We start from the raw sequence: 24303 nt of genomic DNA, 5'->3' as shown, positions 1-24303 counted from the left end.
AGGTGGTCTGGAGATAATAGCTGTGGTTCCTATTTATGATGGAGTGGAGCTTTTCATATCCTTACACAAGGTGCCTGGCTGGCCCCTTCTGGTAGAAGTGCTAAGACCCATTCACTTCATCCCACTTGAATCTCCTCTAATATTTTTCAGGTGATACAACCATCACTCAGGCCTGTTCTTCTAGATTCAAGTATCCAATCTGATAGCACCAAACCTTTAATATCCAGCCCTTTTCCTCTCTGTCAGGCTGTCCCTCAAAATATTTATGTGTTGCTTTGAGAAACACTATATACATGCCTAGAAATCATACCTCTGTAAAGGGGGCATGAATGAAGAGGCTGGTTTTTTTAGGCTAACTGTGCCTTTGCTATATGATATGTTATCTGTAGGTATCAGACATTTTTTAAAAAGTGATTCATCATCAACTCTACATCAGGTCCTGCTAATAGCGCAACTGGATTAAAACCCACCTCAGTAACCAGAAGGATACTTTGACATGGGAAGATAATTGGGAGTGTTTTCTTGTGTGGCTCCGTGGCATCTCCCTGGGCAGAAGCTCTTCTCTTACAGTATCTAGAAACATGGGATGTTCTGGGATTCTTGTCCTCTCAGAGTTAAAATGAGAAAGACAATTCTCCTTCTGTGTCTCAGGGCTCTTACAGATTATTCATGATGAAGAGTCACTTAATGCTGGTTCTGCTCAGAATTTGGATGGATGTAGAGTAATTGCTTCTTGCTTGCTTCAGTAATGGAAAAGTTTAAGGCTTGACTTTATGAGATTTCCTTTTCAGGATATAACAAAACATCAGAAAAATAAATGTAGGGTCTGCAACTTGTGATTACAGTGAAGAAAATTTACCTTTTCTTATCAGCAACAGTGTAGTAGATATTGATCATATAATGTGAATCCATAAATTAGGTTCTAAATTGCAAATGCTGAGGGAAAGAGGTTGTTCAAATGTACAATGCCCCATCTAATGGAGTGCTGGATTTTGAACATGGTTCTTACATATTCTTACAATGCAAATAACAACAGTAATGTCTTCATAATAGACAACACAAAAGTATTGTGGGAGATAAGATGGCTTTTAAATAAAATCTAGCCTAACTTCAGTTATGTTTCATCAGGTATTAACATTTGCCTTCTCTGTAGTGCACTTGGTACTTTATAAATATTAAAAAATGAAAATCCCACTTTCACTTACCTAGTGGCTATGGAGTATCATTTTGCAAACTTCATTTGCCTGAATAAGCTCAACTGTATACTCACCGAGTAATTCAACCGTAATGGGAAAGTTAACCATGAAAGCACTTTCCCTTCTCAAAAGAAAAAAAAAAAAAAAGTGGTTATAAAACTTCTTGATTTTTTTTCAGTTCTTTTTGGCTCTTTTTTTGCTTTTCCTCTTCTTTAACATTGTGTTCTTAGACTGGCAGTGAATACTGATTATTTGTGGTGATGACAGTCACTGCATTTTATTTGGGCTGGGTAATGTTTTTTTTTCTCCACAGCCCTGAGCTGGAAGGACAGTGTCTTCTTTGCATAGCAAGATATTTTTAATCTGAGACTAATAACAAAGGAACTATTACTAATGTTCATGAATACTTGTTTAATTCTTCTGCTGTGATTCAGGCTGATAGCTCAATGCAAATGTAGCCCTGTAATCCTGAACAACTTGGAAAATGACCAGAGGACATGCAGGAGGTCTGAATTTGAAATTCATCTCATGGAATTAACAATTTATTCCTTGATGAAAGAGAAATTTTGCCATCCAAAATAAAGATGAACTCTATATGAAAGTAAATGAATGACCTCTCTAACATTCTTCGGACTTTCTTGGGTTAAAGACTTTAGTTTTATACAGCACTTGTGTGCTGGTAATTATTGCACATATTCCATGTAAGACCTATTAACATATCTTAGAATTTTTAAAAAATTTCGTGCTGCCCTGGAATGAGAGGTGTCCTAGCACAGATACCCCATTTTCTTCAGTGACACAAGTTATGTTAAAGCAAGGCTCTTGACTTTAAAAATAAGAGCAGATTTATATTTCCTATGAATTTATTTAAACCATTTCAGGTTTTGTCTGTGGGATTTTACAATTAATGGACATCTGAAACATGTGAAAATCCATTTAACTAATACTACATGCAACTGGCATTATGTAAGAGTACTAGATTAATTGCTTTTTATGAATAATAACAGCACATCATTTGGGCATTAGGAGAGCTGTGGCATTCACTGCAGGTGTGAAATATATAAACCTCACTCAGTACTTTAACTCTCATATAATTGTTTTACTTGTTGATTGTGATTTCATATTATTATTATTATTATTATTATTACATTGATTACTCTGCCTGGGGAATCTAAATCTGAATTATTGATCTTAAAGCTTGCATTTTAAATATTGCTAACACTGTCAAGATGGAACCAGCTTGGTAAACTGGTGATTCAGCTGTGATTATTTCCTGCAGGATGAGACACTCTTCTTGAGCTACAAGCCATGAAATGGAATAAAACATGACTTGGCTTATTCCAGTTTTCAGTAACATGAGAAATATTGCATTCAGAGATTAATTCTTCAAGGATCCGTGTGTTTGAATGAACATCATAATTTGTCTCTTTCATAGGGCTTACCTTCTCCAGCATCTTCTCTTTGCTAACTGACAGGTATTTTTTTGGATAATCCATTTTAGTGATAAGATTTTTAATAAAGATTGCTTTGACTGAGAAATATTTAATCTCTTCCTCACTTTTCTGGAATTGGCAATTGCTGCAAAAAAGAGGCATGGTAGTCTTCTAATTATTAACACTGCACAGTTGATAATATGCCCCTTGGTATAACAACCCTTTCAAAAAACACTTATTTAAGGGTGGTTTTATATGTATATATATTTGTCTGGAGGAATTTCTCTCTTCCCATTTAGAAAAGAACTAGGTTAGTTATTTAGAGTAGATGTCTAACTTAACCCCTGCCCCAGCTGATCACAAGATGTATGTGGTTGAATTGATTGACATATTAATGTGATAGGTTTCGAATTATTACAATTATTAATTCTAAAAAACTAAGGTAGATTCAAAATTTAAAATGGGATTGAAAGCAGAAACATTAACAGTTTACCATCTGTTTTAATGCAAAATTAGATTAAGTTCTTTTAATTCACTGATACACAATGTTTCTATGCTAAGTTGTCAGAGTAATGCAGATATGAATAAAATTTTTGAAAATACACCTTTCAATAAATTCCAAGATGCTATAAATGGATTAAGATAACAACTACTGTGAAAAATAACTTGGATACTGCTAGTATGGGATGAATTGTCTGTAGAATTAATTTTCCCATTCCGTTCATATGGAGTCCATGAGTGAATCATGTCTGTCTGTAATTTATTTCTAGTTTGAAACTATACTTTTTATGCTCTAGGGTCTTCACTCACTAGCTTTCAACACAGAAGCCTGGAATTGGGTAGCCAGTGCCTTTGTAGCCACATCACTCTTTCACTGGAGAGACTGACTGTCTCTTGCAGGGATGCCACTTGTCTTCAGAAATTTTTGGATCAGCCACAAGACTACAAAGATTATGACCACATGTGATATTTACATAATATCCCAGGGTGTGGAAAATGTTCTTGTACTCTTGTGTTTCCACCTTATCCTTTCAAATTGAAATAGGCAGAGTGTAAACACTGGTTTCATTTTTTTTTCATTTAAATTAATGTACTGTTTTCCTCTTTTTGTTCATTGGTTAAGGTGTTAAATAACACTCAGTTTATCCATAGTCCCTGAGGCATTTCCAGCTAAAAGATTCACTGATTCATCAAAGAATCAGTTTGTGTTTGCACCTCGAATACTGTGTTCTGTTTTGGGCCCCTCATGACAAGAAAGACATTGAGGTGCTGGCACGTGTCCAAAGAAGGGCAACAAGGCTGGTGAAGGCTCTAGAGCACAAGTCTTATGAGGAATGGCTGAGGTTGTTTAGCTTGGAGAAAATGAGGCTCAGGGGACACCTTGTCGTTCTCTACAACTACCTGAAAAGAGGTTGTAGCGAGGTGGGTGTCAGTCTATTCTGCCAAGTAACAAGAGATGGGACAAGAGGAAATGGCCTCAAGTTTTGCCAGGGGTGGTTTAGATTGGATAGTGGGAAAAATTTCTTCATGGAAAAGGTTGTCAAGCATTGGAACAAGCTACTCAGGGAAGTGGTTGAGTCCCCATCCCTGGAGATATTTAAAAGATGTGTAGACGTGGTGCTTAGGGACATGGTTTAGTGGTGGACTTGACATTGTTGGGTTAATGGCTGGACGTGATGAGCTTAAAGGTCATTTCCAATCTAAGAAATTCTATGATTCTGTGATTCTATGTGGTCCCAAACTGGCATTCAGTCCATTTGGCAAACTTCATAGAAGAGCCATTTAAAAAATAATTTTTCTAGATAGACAGAATGAGTCAATGTATTTCATAGTTTACTGGTTTTGAGACACTGTTGGCCATGCTCAGTCGTCAACACTGTTGATAAAATGGGGAAAACATAGTAGCTGTTGTGTTTGGTGAATTTTTCACCATGTACACTATTGCATATAAGAACAGTTTGCCCTGTCAAGTTGTATAACCTCTAGCCTTTGTTTCTAGAAATGCACACCCAACAGTGCTAAAGATTTTCCATTATTATTTCTTTTTAAGGAGCATGATCTGGTTATCACTTTGATGCTTATGCATATTTTCCAATTATGTATCCTAGCACTTTACTGAAAAATGGTAGAAGTTATATTTATCTAAATGATCTCTTTTTAAGCTCTTTTTAGTGTATATTTTTCTCTTTCTTCTCTGTCAATTTCACAGCCCCTGTAACTTTCCAAAACCAGCTCTCAACAATTCTATATACTCACTGTCAAAGTCCATCTTGATACCACTACACTCAAAATCTTGGTATGAACAAAAGGGAACAAACCTTGTTTATGGAGCTGAGACATTATTGTTAGTCTGATTGCACTGTTGTGTAATCAAAATAGAACAAAGAGTTATCATGAGTCCAGTTGCAACAATAGTAACACTCATAGTCCAAATTAACCCAGAAAGGTCTTGTTAGTAATATAGTGTAAAATGTTATTCCAGAACTTCCACTTTCTCTTTGATTGAAGGCATGCTTCTTTCCAGTGTTGCTCTGATGATGTCCCAAAGCTGATGTTTCAGACTTTCCCAGGAAGACCAGGAGGAATGCTTTACAAAGAGCTGACAGAGTCCTGGCATCTTCACAGGGTAAGTGTGATGTTCATGTCTCGTTTTTCTTTCTCATCAGTCTGTAGTCTGGTTGTTTGATTTTGGGTTTTTTTTCCCCCCTTAAGACTGGCACCTCACATGCTCTCTCTTTTCATTGTTTCCCAGTTAATCTGTTTTCCATTCTCCTTGTTATCTCTGAAACCAGTTGCAATTGATTCACAAGGCTGCCCTCCTGTAGTGACTGTGGCATGACCACTGTGATTTGTGTTTGCAGTCTGGGACCTCCTGCCATCCCATGTGTCTCCACTCTTCCCCACCATGTTGTGTTCTAGAGTCATGGTTCCAGTCACTGCTTCTTATTGCTATGAGTCAAACCTAAACTAACACAAATTTAGGCAAGAGTTTCCTTACTGATAGAAAACTGTTATCGCAGCTAAACAAACGAAATGTTCCCAGGCCAAGACCATCCCAAACAGGCCCTGAAACCTTGAGGCATCAAGTCACTACAAAGCATATGGGCCTTTATTAGCAATGGCAAAGTTGTATTTGCCAGGCTATAAAGTTAAGTTGATGATCAGTACGTGCTATATCCTGCTGTTTCAAGACATCTTTTTAAAACCAGATATTTTGGTAGAAAAAACAAGTTTCCAGATTTCTCTTGTTCAGATTTTCCTGTTTCATGAATCAATTTAAAACAGTGTGACAGAAGAGTCTGAAGTATCATTCTCACTTCTTTTTCTCCTTTCTTAGTAAGGTATTTTTAAATTGAGTATTTATTTGTATGTACATATAATTCAGAATACTTTTCCCATTTCTCTGAAAACATTTGTCAAATACTAACTAATTTTTCCCCCCATAGCTTTATTTCTATTGCCAGCTTAAGTTTCATTTAAAAAATGAAATAAAGCTTAGGCTTTATTTCTGCTTAAGTTTTTATGTCTGTACAGTATTGGAATATTTTAATAAAGAAGTCTGAAATGCAATGCTTCTTCATTGCATTTAAAGCAAACATGCATTCTGCTTTTCCATTTAATGTTAATGACACAGCAAGTTATGCTCCTGTCTCTCACTGAGAATGTTACAAATGCATGGTATTGCACAGTGAGATTTTTGCAAGGATTGAAGGTAACCTTTCTGACTGACTCAAACTTTGTATTTTCTACTAATAGCTTGCAGTTCCCCAGGCTGGTTGGAAACCCTGAAAATGCACAATAGGACACACTAATGTTTATTCAGTGTTTGCTCAAACAGTGGCAGCTAGCCCAGGAGATTCCTACAACTAATGGTGTTATTAATAATTCAGTATCTTGGGAAAGATTTGCTGTACTATGAGAAAGCGATAGGAAAATTAGCTTTTTAAATCAAACACTGTGCGCGAACGGGTTGTGCTGGTATTGCAGACCTGTCATATCTGATGCTGCCACTGGAAAGTCTGAGCAGAAGGCAATGGGAAGGAGTCCCTCTTGCCCTGAGTAATGCCTCCTAGGATGACAAGAACTGCTTCATTTTCCCCCAAATGGTGGTGTATGTGTTGGCAAAGCCTTTTCTTGTAACTATCAGATAACTGCATAAAACTAGGTATGAGCTGCATTTCAAGAATCTCTTTAGTCCTGCTAAGAAAAGTAAAATTAAAAAATTAAAAAAGTATGTAAAATGCTGCATGTGCTCAATCTTTTGGTAACTGAGGTGATTTTACATGATTACTTATTCTTGGTCTAACTATGTCTGGGGACCTCTAACCCTGTATGAGGAAGAGCAGCAGAAGAGGGCAGAGTAAGGGGAGTTGTCATTTTTTCAGGGTGGCCCCTGTGAGGAGAGGCCAGGGCTGCCCTGTGCCGGACACGGCTGGTTCCAGCAGGCTCCAATGGCGACCACAGTCCCCATCCCTCACCCCCCTGCACTGTGCCGTGGCGGGGAGGTAGAGGAATTGGGAAAGAAGGATATAGATCTGAACCCTAAAATATGTTGCAGCTTGAATCCCCATTCTGGACTTACCACATGGTGTAAACCAAGATCATTCTCAGATTCTTCCCTAAGTCCACCAGTCAGTGTCTACATTAGCAAATTAAATAGGTGTACAACTGCTCTCTGGTTTTAACACCAATTGGCATTGAATGATCTGCAATTAATTAATACTATTAATTAAGCTTCTTAACCCTGTAAACCCGGGCGGTTGATTGGCAATTGTTTGTGACCTCTGTTATCTCACGAACCATGCCTGGGAATGATTTGGGAGAGTGCAAATTTGAATGGTCCGAAGTGTGCCAGAGACTGTAATAATAATTAAGACACAGAGGACTCAGTGGCAGCAGCATCTGAAAAGGTTTCTTGCCCCCATTTACTTATGTATATAGAAGTAATTTTGTACTTCATAATTTTATTACTTCTATTCTATAGAAGTAATTTAAAGGCAGTTACTGCACTGACATTTCTGTTTAAGCTCTTTCTATAGTACTGTATATTTGCATGTCTCCTTCTGGTAAAGGTCCAGAGTCCATGAATCTTCCCAGGTCTTTCAAATGTAAGCATCAGGTTTCAGGATGCCTCTCTCAGTTTTGAGCACTGTAATTAAGGCACTCTTGATTCTCCAGTTCCTGTCATCTGGGCCGCAGTGTAGGTTTTTTTGTGTGTACAATATCAGTCTCAAGGTAGCAGCACACAGAAAGGTACAATTTAGTTGACTATCTTCATCTTCTTTTTGACAGGATTAGTCTTGCACCTCACATAGTTATTCCCAATAAATTACCTTTTTCTCTGTGTGTAATTGCACATTACCAACTTCTCAGGGGGTGTTTTATGAAAAGCCTACTTCTGTTGTTAAAAGCACTCTTGTTTACAATCCCTTGTCTGTGCTAATTGCAATCAAATAAGAAAACTGCTAGGAATTGAATGTCTCATTATGTGGGGTATATTTAAGTTGCAGTATGGCATGGAATTCAGTTCTGCCTAAAAAATATATAATTGTAAATGTAAAAAAGTGAAATGTGTGTTAATAACAACAATTGTACTCAGTAAGTGTCTTAGCTGAAAGTAAAGAGCTTTTGTTTTGAAACTGCTAGTCCTAAGGCTGCTTCCACAGGCTTCTGTCCTCTCTCCAAATTTCAGAGATTGTGGGAAAAGAAAGGCTACCTTTAATCTTTTATGCAGTATTTCATTTTAGCAGGGAAAGTCTTCTATATGACAATTTTTTATTCAGTAGATATTAACTGTATCAATTGTATTTTGGACAAACTTAAACCTTTAAAGATTTCAGTTTTGAAATCCGCCCCTAAAACCAGCTAAAAGGAGGTGGAATGAGTGTGATACAACAGTGGTCTCAAAAGGATTTAGCTTTAACACAGAAACTGGAGGTTTTGGGTTAGGTACTCTGCAGCAACCTGAATGTCCTGCTGACAGAAGTAGGAAAGGAATTTTGGCGATACAGATTTTCAACAGATCTCGTAGGTCCTTTGACATGGAAGGTTTTCCTTTCCCTCTCTTATCATTTTCCTTTCAGTGAGAACTGAATCCAACCCTGCTACGCGGACATCAAAAGGAGTTCTGCAATTGTGTTCAATGGAACGTGATGTTTTAAAGTTTGGTGAGCTCCTTGGAGACAGAGATCTCATCAATCTGTATGGTGAAAAGACATGTAGACAATGAATAGGAACTGAGTATTTTCTTGGCTGCCTTTTCAAAGCGGTACCCGATTTACATAACTGCTGTAATCTTCCCCAATGTAAGGGCAAGCACTGTGTACTTCTTGGTCTCCATAATCTAGTCCTGTCTAGTGAGTGACATTTAATATTCTGACAGGAATTGTTTGGTGGGTGACAAGTGGAATATTCTATGTTGATGTGTTGTGAAGTAAAAATGTAGATAAAAGACTTGTACTTAGGCTTATGTCTGATATTTTTTTCTTTGAGACTTACAGTAAAGAGTGCACTTTTAGGAAAATAAGAATTGTCTTTTAAGTCAGACCAATCTGTTTTATTCTTTTGATGACAGGGGTCAATACTAAAGATGTCAGCATAAGACACGAAAGTCTTCTCCAAATGTCCAGTTATATGAAATCTTGCTCTCAAAATGGTTTGTCACTAGATTTCAAAAGGTAGAAATTTTTGCTTGCTTTCTGACATAGGAGAAGAATTCAAAAGAGATGAAGGGAGGCAGGGTTTCAAAACTTGACCAATAACTTAAACTCAGAGATTTTTAATCACTTTCAGTGGGACGCTGAATCAAACCCATGAACTCTATGCAATTTTACTTTCCTGTTTTGCCTCTATGTATCTAATTTTCTCATGTTTAACAGTGTACAAAAATATATCCACCTATGTGCTTTAAATTATTTCCTGGTCCTCTATTAAGCGAAGAAAGCTCTGACTTACCTTTGTGGTTCTACTGCTTATTCTATATAACTTTATCATTGCTTCCTTGTATTTCTCCTCTGTAATCTAAACAATACTAAGTTTTTTTATTTTATACTACACAGAAATCCTGCCAGTCTACTTTTCTCTGGTAGAAATAGACTGAGTATTAGATGAACTATTTTTCTTTTTGAACATCTGACTTTGTACTTCAGAATAACTTGAGAGGTCAGACCCTCTCCTGACATTGCAAAATGCCATTAGGTAAAAAAGATTGAGATTATATAGCATCACCTTTTTAGAAAACACATGTATTGTGCCACTTCTTGAATCTGTATCAGGCAACTACAAATTTCACAGTTTTAATCTTGCTGCATTTTACCTCATGCCAAAACATTATATCATTGCAGTTTTGAATCGCAAATGCCTTGCAGCTTTGCAGGCTGTGTAGACTATTAGAAATGACCATCCTAATTTGCATGCAAGGATGACAAGGTACAAGGAAAGGTTCCTTGCAGATACGGCTTGCTTTTAACAGCAGAGCAAGCTTCCCTGTCACTCTTCCACTTCATAGGTCAAAAGCCGCATTAATACACGCCTCAATGAATCACTTGGAGCTAAATGGATTTATCCAGGCATAGAGCAGAATGTGACTCAGTGCTCTTACCATGTGTGTGTTCTCCCACTTTATGGAAGAGAGACCCAGGAAGACATTAAGATTTACTGCCACTAATTTTAGAGCTCATTTTGAAAGTTTGGCCCATATACTACATTTATAACTGTTAAATCACAAACCTCAGAGGTATCAATTCCTTGTTATGAATATTTTAAATAAATTAAGTAACCACACTATTTTATGCAGTTCCTAATGCTAACTTAATTAAGTCTTAAAAGAATTTAGCAAGCTTAACCAGTCCCTCTGGAGGCCAAAACCCAGATTGTTTAAGCACAGAAGTCTTCCTGAAAATAGAAGTGGTAGAATATTTGAGTCTTCACCTAGACAAAAATTACACAGGGGCATTTAAAGATGGGATAAACAGCATATCCCTTTTCACTGAAGATGTCACATTAAAAGATTTTTTTTGCTAAGTTGTTAAGTAATTTTGCTCCTATTTTGTGTGAACACTATCAAGTTTTCAGTGGTTGCTGGCTCAGTAGCACTGGTAAGTAAGCAGTCTCTATTTCCCCAATGAAGTAAGCATGAAGGTGGACAGTTACAACAGTATTGGTGGTCCAGGCATGCAAATAAATTATGTGAGTGCTTAATTTCACTCCCTTATTTCCATGAAGTTGTCACAAGTTATTTCAATTACCTACAGTAGATTTCAAAATGCAGATGAAGGCAAGCTGTATTGAAAGACCTCTCAAACAAATCAAAATAAAAGAGAGGAGATGAAAACAATAGGCAGTGTTGATAGAAAGCTATTCAATGCATTGAGTTAAAAAAGAAGTGGGTCTTAAGAGACAAGAAACTGTGATGAGAACAGCAATATTGCAGGTAAACTATAAGAGAAAAAAATTTATAACATATGTGTGCAAAACCATATAACACTAAAAGGGAATATTCAAAGCAGCTTTTCATAATGTTGTGGTTTTCCTCTAACAAGGAACATACCTGGATGAAAAATATTAAATTCAACATGTGAAGAAGGACACCAGCTTTGTTCCCCGTTCTGCAGGTCCACCAAGAAGCAGCAATAACTTGGATTCCACTACCAACTTAATCTTAAACGTAAATTCAAACCAGGGGACCTTGTCTGATATGAAAATAGAATATACAGTCACTGAAAAGTGTGTTTGTACTGTAACATTGGCTTGGTTTGTAGTTCTTGCCAACATTTGTAATTATAGCATTGCTTTACTGTTATCTTTCCACTTTTCCATTTTTTTTCCCCTATGACAATGAGCCAACCCTACCACAAAGATTTTTGGCTTTGTTTTTGCTTTTGAAAGGAAGAAAAAATCCTCCCTCCTGTGATCTCCACAATTACCTTTTCCCCATTCTTCAAGTGCATAATAAAGAATATCTATGCAAAGCAAATGTTCAGTGTTCAAGAACAAGCTAATTGGATTCTTTTCATAATTGGTAGTTTATTGCACATTTGTATTCAAAACTGTTCCCACTGTACCAGAACCCCCTGAGTTGTGGAAAAGAGATTCAGTGCTTTTATATTAGATGCTTTTCTTAGCTGTCAAACCTAACTAAAGAATTCCTTACTTTTAATTAGAAAAGACCTTCATGATATCTTCAGCAACCAGGAATAGGATTTTACAGGTTAATGCATGAACTGGTGCTGTGTCAATATTACTGTCCCATTTGAGAGAGTACCAGAGCCTCCCAGACTTTAGATTCTTCCCTCCCAACTGAGTATCCCATTGGAGCAAAAACTTTTTTTGGGGTAATAACCTGCTCCTCACTGTGTGCCTTCCCCCAATCTTCTCTTTTTAGATCCCTTAGGCTGTAGTTCAAGAGCAGGGGCAGAGTAATTTCTTTGCTCCTACTTTCAAGAATTGCATGTGTATCAGTTTACTATAAAAATATTGTTCTATATCTGTGTAAAGATTAAGTACACTTTGGTCTTCAATAAAATCCTTAATTCTTACATGCTCCCTGTCAATGACAATGAAGAGGAAGAGAAACGGTCACCAGCAACTTGTACAGTTATTCCGTTGGATATATTCGTGTCCACAAACATCTGGATACAGGCTACGGTTGCCACAACAGCTAATCTGTGCTGCTGGGTAATTTGGCCTTGGATATTTCCCAAGTATGGTAGATTTAAAGGACAAGTAAAAAGAAATCTATGTTGTTCACAAATGTCATTTTCCTTCACAAAACTGACAATGGAAACTGCTGAAACCTGGAACCCAACTCTTCCCATTTAATGTATTCCATGTATCTAGCAAAAGTCCATAGATCTCTAGATACAAAAAGAATTTAACATTAAAACTAACAAATTACTGCACCCAAAGGGTACTTTCCCTCCCAGTTGCTCATCTCTGCACTCTAAATGGCTTGGCGTTGTCTCTGTTATGTTCCTTTTCATGAATTAGTCTTCACAAGCTAATAATCTTTTCCTAAATTCCAATTAGCTGCTGCATGGGCAGAGCTTGTTGTTTTGCAAAATACACTGTTTTTTGGCATCCCTGTTAGATGTAGCTGTGTGGCAAGAGTAGCTATCCATAATGCAGTCTACTCAGTAGGAGAAAACATATGTACAGGCTTTAATTAGAGATCCTGTGGGGAAACACATTATTAAATAGAAAATTCTTGTTAACAGAGCCTTTGTTGCAGATAGAATTAAACCAAGGTGAAATTATCTATCAAACAGGTATTTATGCTTGCTGAATAAAGTCAACATCTTGAGTAGCTAAAATACAATTTCCAGATTCAATGAATCTTAATGGAGAGAGAATTGCCTTCTCAGATGTATTATATAAATAAATTAAACACTTCAGTAGCACAGGAGCTGTGTTTTCATCCATGAGGTGTTTACAAAAGACAAAATGGGTTCCATTTAGTTAGGCTTACTCGATAAGCTGTAGAATCATAGACTCATAGAATCACTTAGGTTGGAAAAGACCTTTAAGAACATCCAGTCCAACCATTAACCTAACACTACCAAGTCCACCACTAAACCAATTAAGGGGAGAGTAACATTAATTTCATGTTTCCTGGCTTGGTGGCTGCATTATTTTTTAATGAAGTAAAACTAGGAATCATTAAGGTTGGAAAGGACCTCTAAGATCCTTAGTCCAACCATCAACCCAACACCACCATGCCCACTAAACCATGCCCCAAAGTGCCATGTCTACCTGTTTTCTGAAGATCTCCAGGGATGGTGACTCCACCACCTCCCTGGGCAGCCTGTTCCAATGCTTGACAACCTTTTCCATGAAGAAATTTTTCCTAATATCCAATCTAAACCTCCCCTGGCACAACTTGAGGGCATTTCCTCTTGTCTTATCTCTTGTTAATTGGGACAAGAGACTGACACCCACCTCACATAACCTCCTTTCAGGTAGTTGTAGAGAGGGTAAGGTCTCCCCTCAGCCTCCTCTTCTCCAGACTAAACAACCCCAGTTCCCTCAGCCGCTCCTCATAAGACACGTGTTCCAGACCCTTCACCAGCTTCGTTGCCATTCTGTGGACATGCTCCAGCAACTCAATGTCTTTCTTGTAGTGAGGGACCCAAAAGGTGTGGCCACACCAGTGCTGAGTACAGGGGGACAGTCACTTCCCTGCTCCTGCTGGTCACACTATTCCTCATACAAGCCAGGATGCTGTTGGCCTTCTTGGCCACCTGGGCATGCTGCTGGCTCATTGTCATGACCCAAACTGGACTGTCCAGAGAGGATTGTGGAGGTTCTGTGATTCCCTTAGGCTAAATTAAGGTGAAACAACACCAAACAATCAATGAAACTTTATTGACATTAAACACCAACCTGAACTTGGAAAGCACCATGATATGCAGAGGATAAGGGGGACCTTCCCGTTGAGTCACGAGGTTCAGAATAGACCCCCTTGCTTTCTAAACTCCTTTCTAGAGAGGAGTCTAGGTGCAGCTGGGTCTAATCTTAGTCTCAGACTTGGTCAATGGTTTATGTGAATAAGGAGGCAACCTGAACCAGCAAAGCACCACAATAAACAACGTGGGTTCTAATCCAAATACTTATAAGAGGAAAGGAAAAGGAAGAAAGAGGAGAGAGAGACATATCATCACCCTTGGATCCTGTGATGTCAGTGATAAATGCAGCAGTCCTCCAGCGGTGGGCACGCTGCTCCTGGAGTGCAGGGCCTCCAGTTGCTCCAGCAGTGGATGGAGGAGGCAGGTCCAGAGCAGGGGTGGCAGCAGCATGGGGTCCTCCAGTGGTGGGGGTGCACCATGTGGGTCCTCAAAGTTGTGTCGTCTATAGGCTAGTCCCCAACTTTAATCTTGTCCTCCCTGAGGCTTGTTCCAGAATGTTCTCCATCTTCTGTGCAGGCGCCACTGTGGGGGGTGGTGGTGCTTGCAAGGGGTCTTTCAGGGGTCTTTTGGGTGGTCGTGAGCCCCTTCCTCAAATGAACTCTGTGTAACCTTTGGCAATCAGAGGGCGGAACTGTGAATCCTCCGACATGCCTCCCAGCTCCACACCAATTGGCTTCTCACCTGTGGTGCTATGCAGACCCCAATTTATAGCTATGGAGATCTTCTCTCTTTGCAGACTTTAATTCGCCCCACCAAAATGTTTGAGACATTAACTCTTTTAGTTCCTGAAACTGATGGTCAACCCCCTGTCGACCAACACCACCAGGTCCTTTTCCACTGGGCAACTTTCCAGCCACTCTTCCCCAAGCCTGTACTGTTGCATGGGGTTGTTGTGACCGAAGTGCAGGACCCAGCACTTGGCCTTGTTAAACCTCATACAGCTGGCCTCAGCCCATCGGTCCAGCCTGTCCAGATCCCTCTGCAGGGCCATCCTACCCTCGAGCAGATTGACACTCCCACCCAACTTGGTGTCATCTGCAAACTTACTGAGGGTGCACTCAATCCCCTCATCCAGATCATTGATAAAGATATTAAACAAGACTGGCCCCAAAACTGAGCCCTGGGGAACACCACTTGTGACTGGTCGCCAACTGGACTTAACTCCATTCACAACAACTCTCTGGGCTCAGCCATCCAGCCATTTTTTTACCCAGCAAAGAGTACCCCTGCCTAGGCCATGAGCCGCCAGCTTCCTTATGAGAATGCTGTGGGAGACAGTGTCAAAGGCTTTACTGAAGTCCAGGTAGATGACATCCACAGCCTTTCCCTCATCCACTAGGCAGGTCGCCAGGTCATAGAAGGAGATCAGGTCGGTCAAGCAGGAACTGCCTTTCATGAACCCATGCTGGCTGGTCCTGATCCCCTGGTTGCCCTGCACATGACTGTTGAGCGTACTCAAGATGAACTGCTCCATAATCTTCGCCGGCACCGAGGTCAGGCTGACAGGCCTGTAGTTCCCTGGATCCTCCTTCCGGCTCTTCTTGTAGATGGGTGTCATGCTGGCAAGCCTCCAGTTGTCTGGGACCTCTCCTGTTAACCAGGACTGCTGATAGAAGATGGAGAGTGGCTTGGCAAGCTCCTCTGCCAGCTCCCTCAGTCCTCTTGGGTGGATCCCATCCAGCCCCATTGAGTAGTTTGGCAAGAGTAGTTTCCATCAGTACTATCTATCCGTCCTGGCTCTTCTTTAAAACTGTAGTTCTGTAAATGTTTGCACAGACCTCTGTCAGTCTGTTATTCCACCTTCCCTTCCACAAAATTATCTGTTTTCCTTGTTTATGCATGCCACAAACCCAGCTCACATTAGCCATCTCCAGATATCACAAGACCATTATCTGGTGAAGATGTGGAGAAGCAGCAATGTAGAGGTGTCCTGGTTTTGGCTGGGATAGAGTTAATTTTCTTCCTACTAGCAGCCATAGTGCTGTGTTTTGGATTTAGTAGGAGAAGAATGTTGATAACACACTGATGCTTTAGTTGTTGCTAAGTACTGCTTATGCTAGTCAAGGACTTTTCAGCTTCCCATGCTCTGCCAGGTGCACAAGAAACTGGGAGGGGGCACAGCCAAGACAGCTGACCCAAACTGACCAAAGGGCTATTCCATACTATGTGACGTCATGCTCAGTATATAAACTGGGGGGGTTGGCCGGGGGGCAGCAATCGCTGCTCGGGAACTGTCTGGCTATCGGTCGGCGGGTGGTGAGCAATTGCATTGTGCATCACTTGCTTTGTATATTATTATTACTGTTATTATTATATTGTTATTATTAGTACCACTACTACTATTTTACTTTATTTTATTTCAGTTATTAAACTGCTCTTATCTCAACCCAGGAGTGGGTTTCTCACTCTTACTTGTCCTATTCTCTCCCCCATCCCATCGGGGTAGGGGGAGTGAGTGAGCAGCTGCATGATGCTTAGTTGCTGGCTGGGGTTAAACCAAGACACACATGAAACTGGAGACTGTACACAGGATCAGATGCAATCCTGTGGCCTCCTCTTTATTGATGGAGTTCAGTTAGCATTCACCTGAAAGGGACAGAATAAGGATCTCTTGCAAAAATGGCTAAGCAAACTGGGAATATTGTGAAAGTGAAAGAAGGTAGAAGAGTTGGGCAGCTAGCTCCTTGTTTGTCACCTGCATGCTTCATAGAGCTAATGGTTGCAATGATTCTATCTGTGAGTAGTTTTCAGTCACATAACTTACAGAAAAAGAATAGTTTGGAAAAAAAAAACCTCTTATAGACTATTTCCAGTACAATTATGGTTTATTTTTCAGTAGTTGTATGCTAGAGAGTGGCATCTAGATGGGAAAACTCAGTATTGCCTGGCTGATTAAGCATTATTAGTATTTTTTAACTCAGAAAAAATGACATAGTTGAAGAAAGAGAGAAAGAAACAAATGTATCCTGCTGCTAAATCTTAGAGTGGGAAGAAGGTCAAAAGACTAGCATCCTACAGAGATGAATAAGTGTTTGTGCAAAGCAGAAGGACAAAGTAAATCACTTGGAAAGACAGCAGTGCGTATGCTTGGTGAGAAGAAAAGAAGGTAAAAATAGGGTCACAAAGGTACATTGAAATAAATATAAAGGCACACCTCTAGACTCTGAAACAAGCCTGGGTCTTGAGTCTTTTTTCACACTGAGACATCTCTGATCCACATCATGTATCCTCAGGTGGTTGAAAGGAGCTTTAGACCTCTTTTGGAAGGGTTTCAACCAAAGAGATGTAAGATTCTTATAACCCAGGTAACAAGCTGATGACCTAGCTTGATTCTTTCTGAGCAAAATCTACATGATATGACCCTGGGCACTAGCCAGGCTAGCAGTCAGCAAGGTGACTGGAAAACCTGTAGGACCTCTGAGAACAATCTAGGTTTTCAGCAAGCTCCCTGCTTTGCAGTCTCCATCTAGCCAGAAATTAATTGAAAGTACTAGTAAAGCAGCCCTGCCCCAGTGTCTGATATGTGTCCTCTCTAATTGTAGTAGAGAGAGAGAAGCAGAGTGAAGGAACCCTCAAGTTATCCATGTACAACTTAAAAATTATTGATGCTTCACCTTGTTAACACAGAGGTTTGCAATGCAGTACAATAGCTCGCTTAGCAATAACTGCTAGTTTTGATCTTTGTAACAAAATTTAAACTCCCTACATGAAATAATGAGAATTTGAACTCAATTATTGATTCCAACTACAAGAATATGACTTATGCCTTGACAGTTTTTTGAAATTTGAAAGGTAGCCTCAAGCTGGATTTAACAAAGTAAACTAGTTAAATATAGGAAAACCAGCACATCCCTTGTGACACCAAGTCTGTCAGTGGAATGCCTGCCAATACTGTGTTGTTTGGTGGAAGGATATGAGAACTGGCTGTGCTATGGCCTGTCAGGAGATATCAGCATTGATTTAAACTGAACTATATGTTCAGGCCACGCAGGACAACATTAAGTGATTGCTAATGGGATGTGGAGCTCTTTTGTTGTTCTCAGTCTGTAAGTGCCTTTCCTACATTACTTGAATATAAAAATGGCAAATGAGAATTTGAACATTTTCAAGTGTAAAAATCTGAGTGAAAGTTGTCTATTTCTCAAGATTTTCTGAATCTTGAGCAGGAAGTGTTTTGATACCAGACTGACTTTCCTGTCCTTTTCTCTATGTTCTCTGTAAGTGTTCATTCTGTCTGCTGCAATTACTGTCTTTCTTCTGCTATGAACTACCAGGCTGCTGCACTTTTGTGTGCACAAGCCCTTACTTCCAAAGAGAAGCCAGGCTGTGTTTTACTTTGTTAATAAATGAAAAATTTAATTACTACAGGAGATGTCTTGGTAAAGGCCATACTGGTATTAGGGCAAAGCATTCTGCATTTATTCCCTCTGCATGTTTTCACAGTCAAGAGTGCTGAATCTGAGTCTGGACTAACCAGCTGTTGCACCCTCTGCTGTTTTTGCTACAGTCCCTCCTGTGTGCCTTTTCCATTTAGTTCATCCACATCTTTACTAAATGTTAGACTAAGTCTTAATTTTCAGATTTTCAAAGTCTCCTTTATGTATTACTGCCATTCTCTTTTTCTCTGTAACTGTATAAGCTGATTTCATTGAAAATGGAGCAGGGAGGTGATTGTTCCCCTGTACTTGGCGCTGGTGAGGCCGCACCTGGAATACTGTGTCCAGTTTTGGGTCCCTCAATACAAGAAAGACATTGAGGTGCTGGAGCGTGTTCAGAGAAGGGCAACAAGGCTGGTGAAGGGTCTGGAGCACAGGCCTTATGAGGAGCGGCTGAGGGAACTGGGGTTGTTTAGGCTGGAGAAGAAGAGGCTGAGGGGAGACCTTATCGCTCTCTACAGCTACCTGAAAGGAGGTTGTAGTGAGGTGGGTGTTGGTCTCTTCTCCCAAGTAGTTAGCGATAGGACGAGAAGAAATGGGCTCAAGCTGCATCAGGGGAGGTTTAGGTTGGAAATTAGGAAAAATTTCTTCACAGAAAGGGTAGTCAAGCATTGGAACAGGCTGCCCAGAGAGATGGTGGAGTCACCATCTCTGGAAGTGTTCAAAAAATGTGTAGATGTGGCACTTTGGGACATGGTTTATTCTAGTCTACCCTTGATTGGTTTAGTGTGGACTTGGTAGTGTAGGTTAATGGTTGGACTGGATGATCTTAAAGGTCTTTTCCAACCTAAACGATTCTATGATTCTATGATTCTATGATTCTAAAATTATCAACTAGACAATTTTCAAATGGTGTTGTAGGCATCTTTTGCCAATAATTATAAAAAATAGTATCTCTCACTCAGTATGATGGCAACAGAGAGACTTGTTGAATCTAAAGCTAGGAAATACACATTTTGAAATTGGACTCTGATATCCAGTTATAAATTAATTTTTAAAAAAGCTTAGGGTTTTCACATTTGTTCTTGAGATTCAGCTGTGTAGAAATACATTGGACTCACAGAAATACACTGGCCCAGATCTAGGTTTTCAGTTCAAGCTTGCCTTTAAAATGTGCAAATGAAACTTTGCAGAACAGAATTATCGCAGTGCAACAGGACATGCCAATTACCTTCCATTATAGCACAGGCAGACACCTGGCGTGGTGCTGTTTGTTATGTGTGAAGAGTGTGCTTGGGATCCTGTGGAGCACAGATGTGAATTGTCCCTGTCCCTGAGAGCTTACAGTGAGACAAAACAAACTGAGAAAGCCATATGTAAAACATTTAGAATAAGAGGGTTATTACAAATGTCATTGTGAGGGAGGGAATAAGGAAAACGTAGCATGCTAGATTTACACTGCATTTTATAAATTCTCTTTTTTTTTCTTTCTTTTGGAAGACACAGTGCTGTGTTTGTGTCACATTCAGAAGTCCTGCTGAGATATGATTGAAACAGTGACAAGTCATAGTCATCTACTGTCTTGCTGCTTGTAAAAATCTGCACACACATTAGCAGTAGAAAAGTATTCTTTGAGAACAACTCCTGAAAAGTTTTAGTTTTGACTTTGCAGTATCTAATGTAAGTGCTGTCAACAGAAATCTCCTGTCCTTCAGAAAAAAGAAAAATAAAGTTCATTAACGATTGTACATAGTCACCAACTTACCGTATTATATGGAATAACATTGTGTGGATAATAAGTATGCTGGCTTTTACACTATCGAGAAAGTTTTTTTCAGAAACAAGGAAGACTGATATTAAATGCAAACTATTAAATATGATTAAATAATTATAGCTTTCATTAAAGTATGATTGAATGTGTAAGATACTTGCAGTTGTCCTACCTGGAGGGCTTGATTCCAACTCTAAAATATAGTTAAGCTCTAGAGGAAGACAGTTTTTTTTTTTTTCTTCTGAAAGTGAAAGAAACTTGAAATTCAATAGCAGTACAATGTAAAAACTCTCTAAATATAAGCTTCTAAAGGGATATTTTGAGTTAGTATAGCCCTGCCATGGTCATTCTTTGGGTGCAGTGTCTCCTGTTCCATCCTAACCAGTCAGGTCCATGTTAATCTGGTGAAACCTGCACAGCTCCTTCCCTAAGGAGCTGTGTTCAGGTCAGGGATGATTTGTAGTCTATTGGGCAAACACAGGTCTACATTTTAAGTCTATGTGGAAAAAACATTTTATCTAAATGTTTAATGTGCACTTTATAAAAAAGAAAAAAAAAGATTGAGTGAAGTTAAGTGCAAGACTAAAGACTCCAGAGGGAGACAAGAACTAGTAAAAGCCAACAGAAAAATCACACATGACTAACCAGTGACTGAAAGTGTGGTGTTAAGATTACACCCCTATCTTATCTTCCTGCTATTCTGAATCTTCATGCACTGCTGGGAAGGGTCATGTCAATCTCCCACCTATGTCAATTTATGATACCCTGCAAGTTTTAAGAAATTGTGCTAAAAGTAATGTTATTTAGGATGGTATACTGGGCCTTGAACTCAGCCCCAGTCTTGCAAACAAACAGGTATTACACATCGTCAAGCATTAATGCTTAATTAAAAAGAAAAAAAATTAATTGTATGCAATTGTCCTGAGTTAAAACTATGGTCTGTCTGTTAGTATTACTAAGGAGATTTACTTGACACTGAATGTTTGAAAATTCATGATAAGGAGATTTTTACACCAATAAAAACCCCTTTGTTTTACTGACTTTAAGTTCTTATATGTTCTTATGTATCCATGAACACGCCCATATATACACCATTGCTGAAACAGTCTTTAAAAGTCACCTTTGTTATAACATCTCCCTGCAAAATCCTATTTTAGAACACATCTTTTTTGAGATTTAATACATGTGCTACAAGCAAACTGCTAAGGAAATAATTGAAACACCACAGTGCCAGATGGCTGGATTTGCAATGGTTGCTGACTTTTTGTACTCCGAAAGATTTAGTTTGTTTTGTAAAAGCTCTATGAAACACCTGTTTCAGTTTTGTCAGAAGGTCATATTGTGCCCATATGAATGGTGTGGTCCCCTGCCACAAAGAAATTGGGTAGTAAGTTTCCCTGTGTGTTGTAATTTCTGAATTGCTTACTTGGAATACCCTAATGAGAATGGTTTTAATCAGAGTTCACTACAATTACTATACAAGAGAAAAAAATAGAAAAAGAATTGAACAAAACAGCTTATGCTTAAAATAGTTAATGGATACTAGCATAATATTTTCAGCTAGAAAGAATCACATTTATAAAATGAATGTAAGTAACAAATGATCCTTCAGACTTAACAGAAGGAGCAATTAAGCTCCTTGATTTATTAAAGGCAATGGGAAAGATGAGGGGAGGAAAGGGCCTGAGCCATTTGGTGATGTGACAAATAAGACCTAAATAATGCAGTGTTTTCTCAGCTGTAAATGCAGGTGTTTGCAGAAGCAGCACAGATGCTCATCCTTTTGGATGTAGGATTCCCTGTAGTGACATATCTGAATAAAGATTCTTTTACCAGTTATTTATCTCTAATGTGCCCAGAGAAGCAGGGCTTTCTATCCATTTCCACCCTCCACCCTTCCCAGTATGCAAGAATATTTAAGATAAATCCTACTTTATCACTTGTCTACAGTCTAATAGGGAAAATACTCCAAAGGCAAGAAAGTTTGTTTAAATCGTACTCTTCATGACAGTGACTATCTGCCTTTTACCTTGTTCAGCCTATGTAAATTTGCATGCTAAAAATAAGACTCACTTCTCCACAGATGTGGATGAGATTTTAGTGCATGTGCATACATTGGGGAGGATTTGTTAGTGTTCATGGAAATATCATTGGGGAAGCATTTATTCCTGTTTTCACTCCTACTTTCAAACACTGTTCTCTTTTCCCTGTCTGTCAGGGACATAGCGGTGTTGCATACTGACTGCTCCCCTAGCTCTTACTTCTAATTGTCACCTGTCATTAAGAAAAAGGGAAAATAATAAAAAAACCCAACCCCCAACCCCCACAAGAGACTGAGGAAGTATTGTGTTGTCACAGTTGTATAGAAAACCTTGAAAACACGACTAAAGGTAACTGGGTGTTACCATTCATTTGGCAATGCTGCTCGAGGTCTGAAAAGAACTGGTGTGAGTCATGTAAATTGACCTGTGCACTTTGTGGTGTACCAGCTTTGACACCAGCAATGATACATTCAGCATCAACATTGGTCCTGTTTTCCTGGTTACTTAGGACATTTAGGAAAAAAAGGAGCAGCATTTTACTCCGACTAGCTGGTTTAGGTTAGTTCCTCCAGCACCTTGGTTTGCAAGACTGTGAGAGTCTCTTTTCCCCAGTTTAAACAATTTAAGTGAAAAGAGCCAGATGGTGCACCAGGGCTGCAAAGCATGGCAGCCCAGGAGGCCATACACATGAACACCAGTGCCCTGTGTGGTGGTGTTTCAGAGACGATGTAGGACTTCTGCCGGGTTCCAAACCACTAAAGGAGAAACAGCTGAATTAATTCCTCGCATAAATATTCCAAACATGCAGAAAGCATAACAGGTGGTTGAGTCTTTTAGCTGCAATTAGAGTAGCATACAAAAACTTGTTAGAATATTTTCAGGGAAACAGAACATCATTGAAACACACTGTTCCAAAACAAGAACATTTTTCAGAGAAATTGTTTTGGCGTAAACTCTTCTCCAGGACTGAAGAGGAGCTTTGTACTCTATGGCATGGAATCTAGATGAGTTTAGGACATTTGGGTTGTCTTTTTTTACCCATAATAATGGTAGAATAATAGAATGAATGGGACTGAAAAGTTGTAGGCGTCTGCCCTGGGGGCTATGTGTCCCCAGGAAGCAGAGGTAACTTGCTAGCAGCTCACCACCCCTGCAGCAGGCACCTTTGGAAACAAGCTCATTGTCAAAATTTCCTAATAGGTTGCTCTGGATCCTGAAAGCTGAATACATCATCTTCAAGGGAATTTAGGTACTGTACAGGCTTACTATTTTCAGTCTCTTTTTGAGAGAGCCTGTAACTTGTTCTTTCTAAAAATGGTGCTTCATACGTCTTCTGTCATTCTGTGAAGGCAGTGGCCTAGAAGTATTAGCTTGCAGTGAGAATTACATTATCTAAGTATGGATACAATGTGTTCTTCATAACTGCTTAGCATGAATGGTATTGGGATGGCAAGAAGAAACGTCTAAAAGGTGGGACAAAGATGGGATACACTTCTAGAAAATGGCAAAGCCATCTACTAACCACTGGAAGTGGTGGTCCGGCTCCCAGCTATTCTACTGCACTAGATTTCTCACTCAGGGAGCCTCAGGAGTGCCCTTAGCTCAGAAAAGTCAAACTCATTACTCAAAATCTCTCCTACACATTTAGTGAGCTGATGAGTGTTCAACTGGTGTAAGGGAAGTAGTTGGACTACTAGTTAGACAGCAGAAACTGAAAGAGAAATGGAAGTTTGTGGGGTGAGCCCTGCCCTCCCCCCCCAATCAACAGTGAACTGAAAGATCTTTTCAGCCCTTTTCAGAAACGCTGCGGTTACATCGTGGTAAATTACCCATATGCTTTTTGCAGCGTTAGCTGCAAACAGCAAGGCTGATTTAAGGCAGTTTAAGGGTTGTTGTAATCCAGCACTACAAGAAGATAGTGTCCCATCTGCGTATCATCTATCTGTGACGGACACCACTGTCAACCATAGTTGTCCACCATTCTTGCTTGTCTTCTTGCCTTGTGCTGACACAGCTGATGCGCTAGAACTGTCCTTTTTTAAAAAAGAAAAAACTGGATCTGTTTTAATATAGAAGTTTCACT

Source organism: Pelecanus crispus, chromosome 2, assembly GCF_030463565.1.
Source record: "Pelecanus crispus isolate bPelCri1 chromosome 2, bPelCri1.pri, whole genome shotgun sequence".
Taxonomy (NCBI): domain Eukaryota; kingdom Metazoa; phylum Chordata; class Aves; order Pelecaniformes; family Pelecanidae; genus Pelecanus; species Pelecanus crispus.
The sequence above is the reverse complement of the archived record's forward strand: the minus strand, read 5'-3'. Positions refer to the sequence as shown.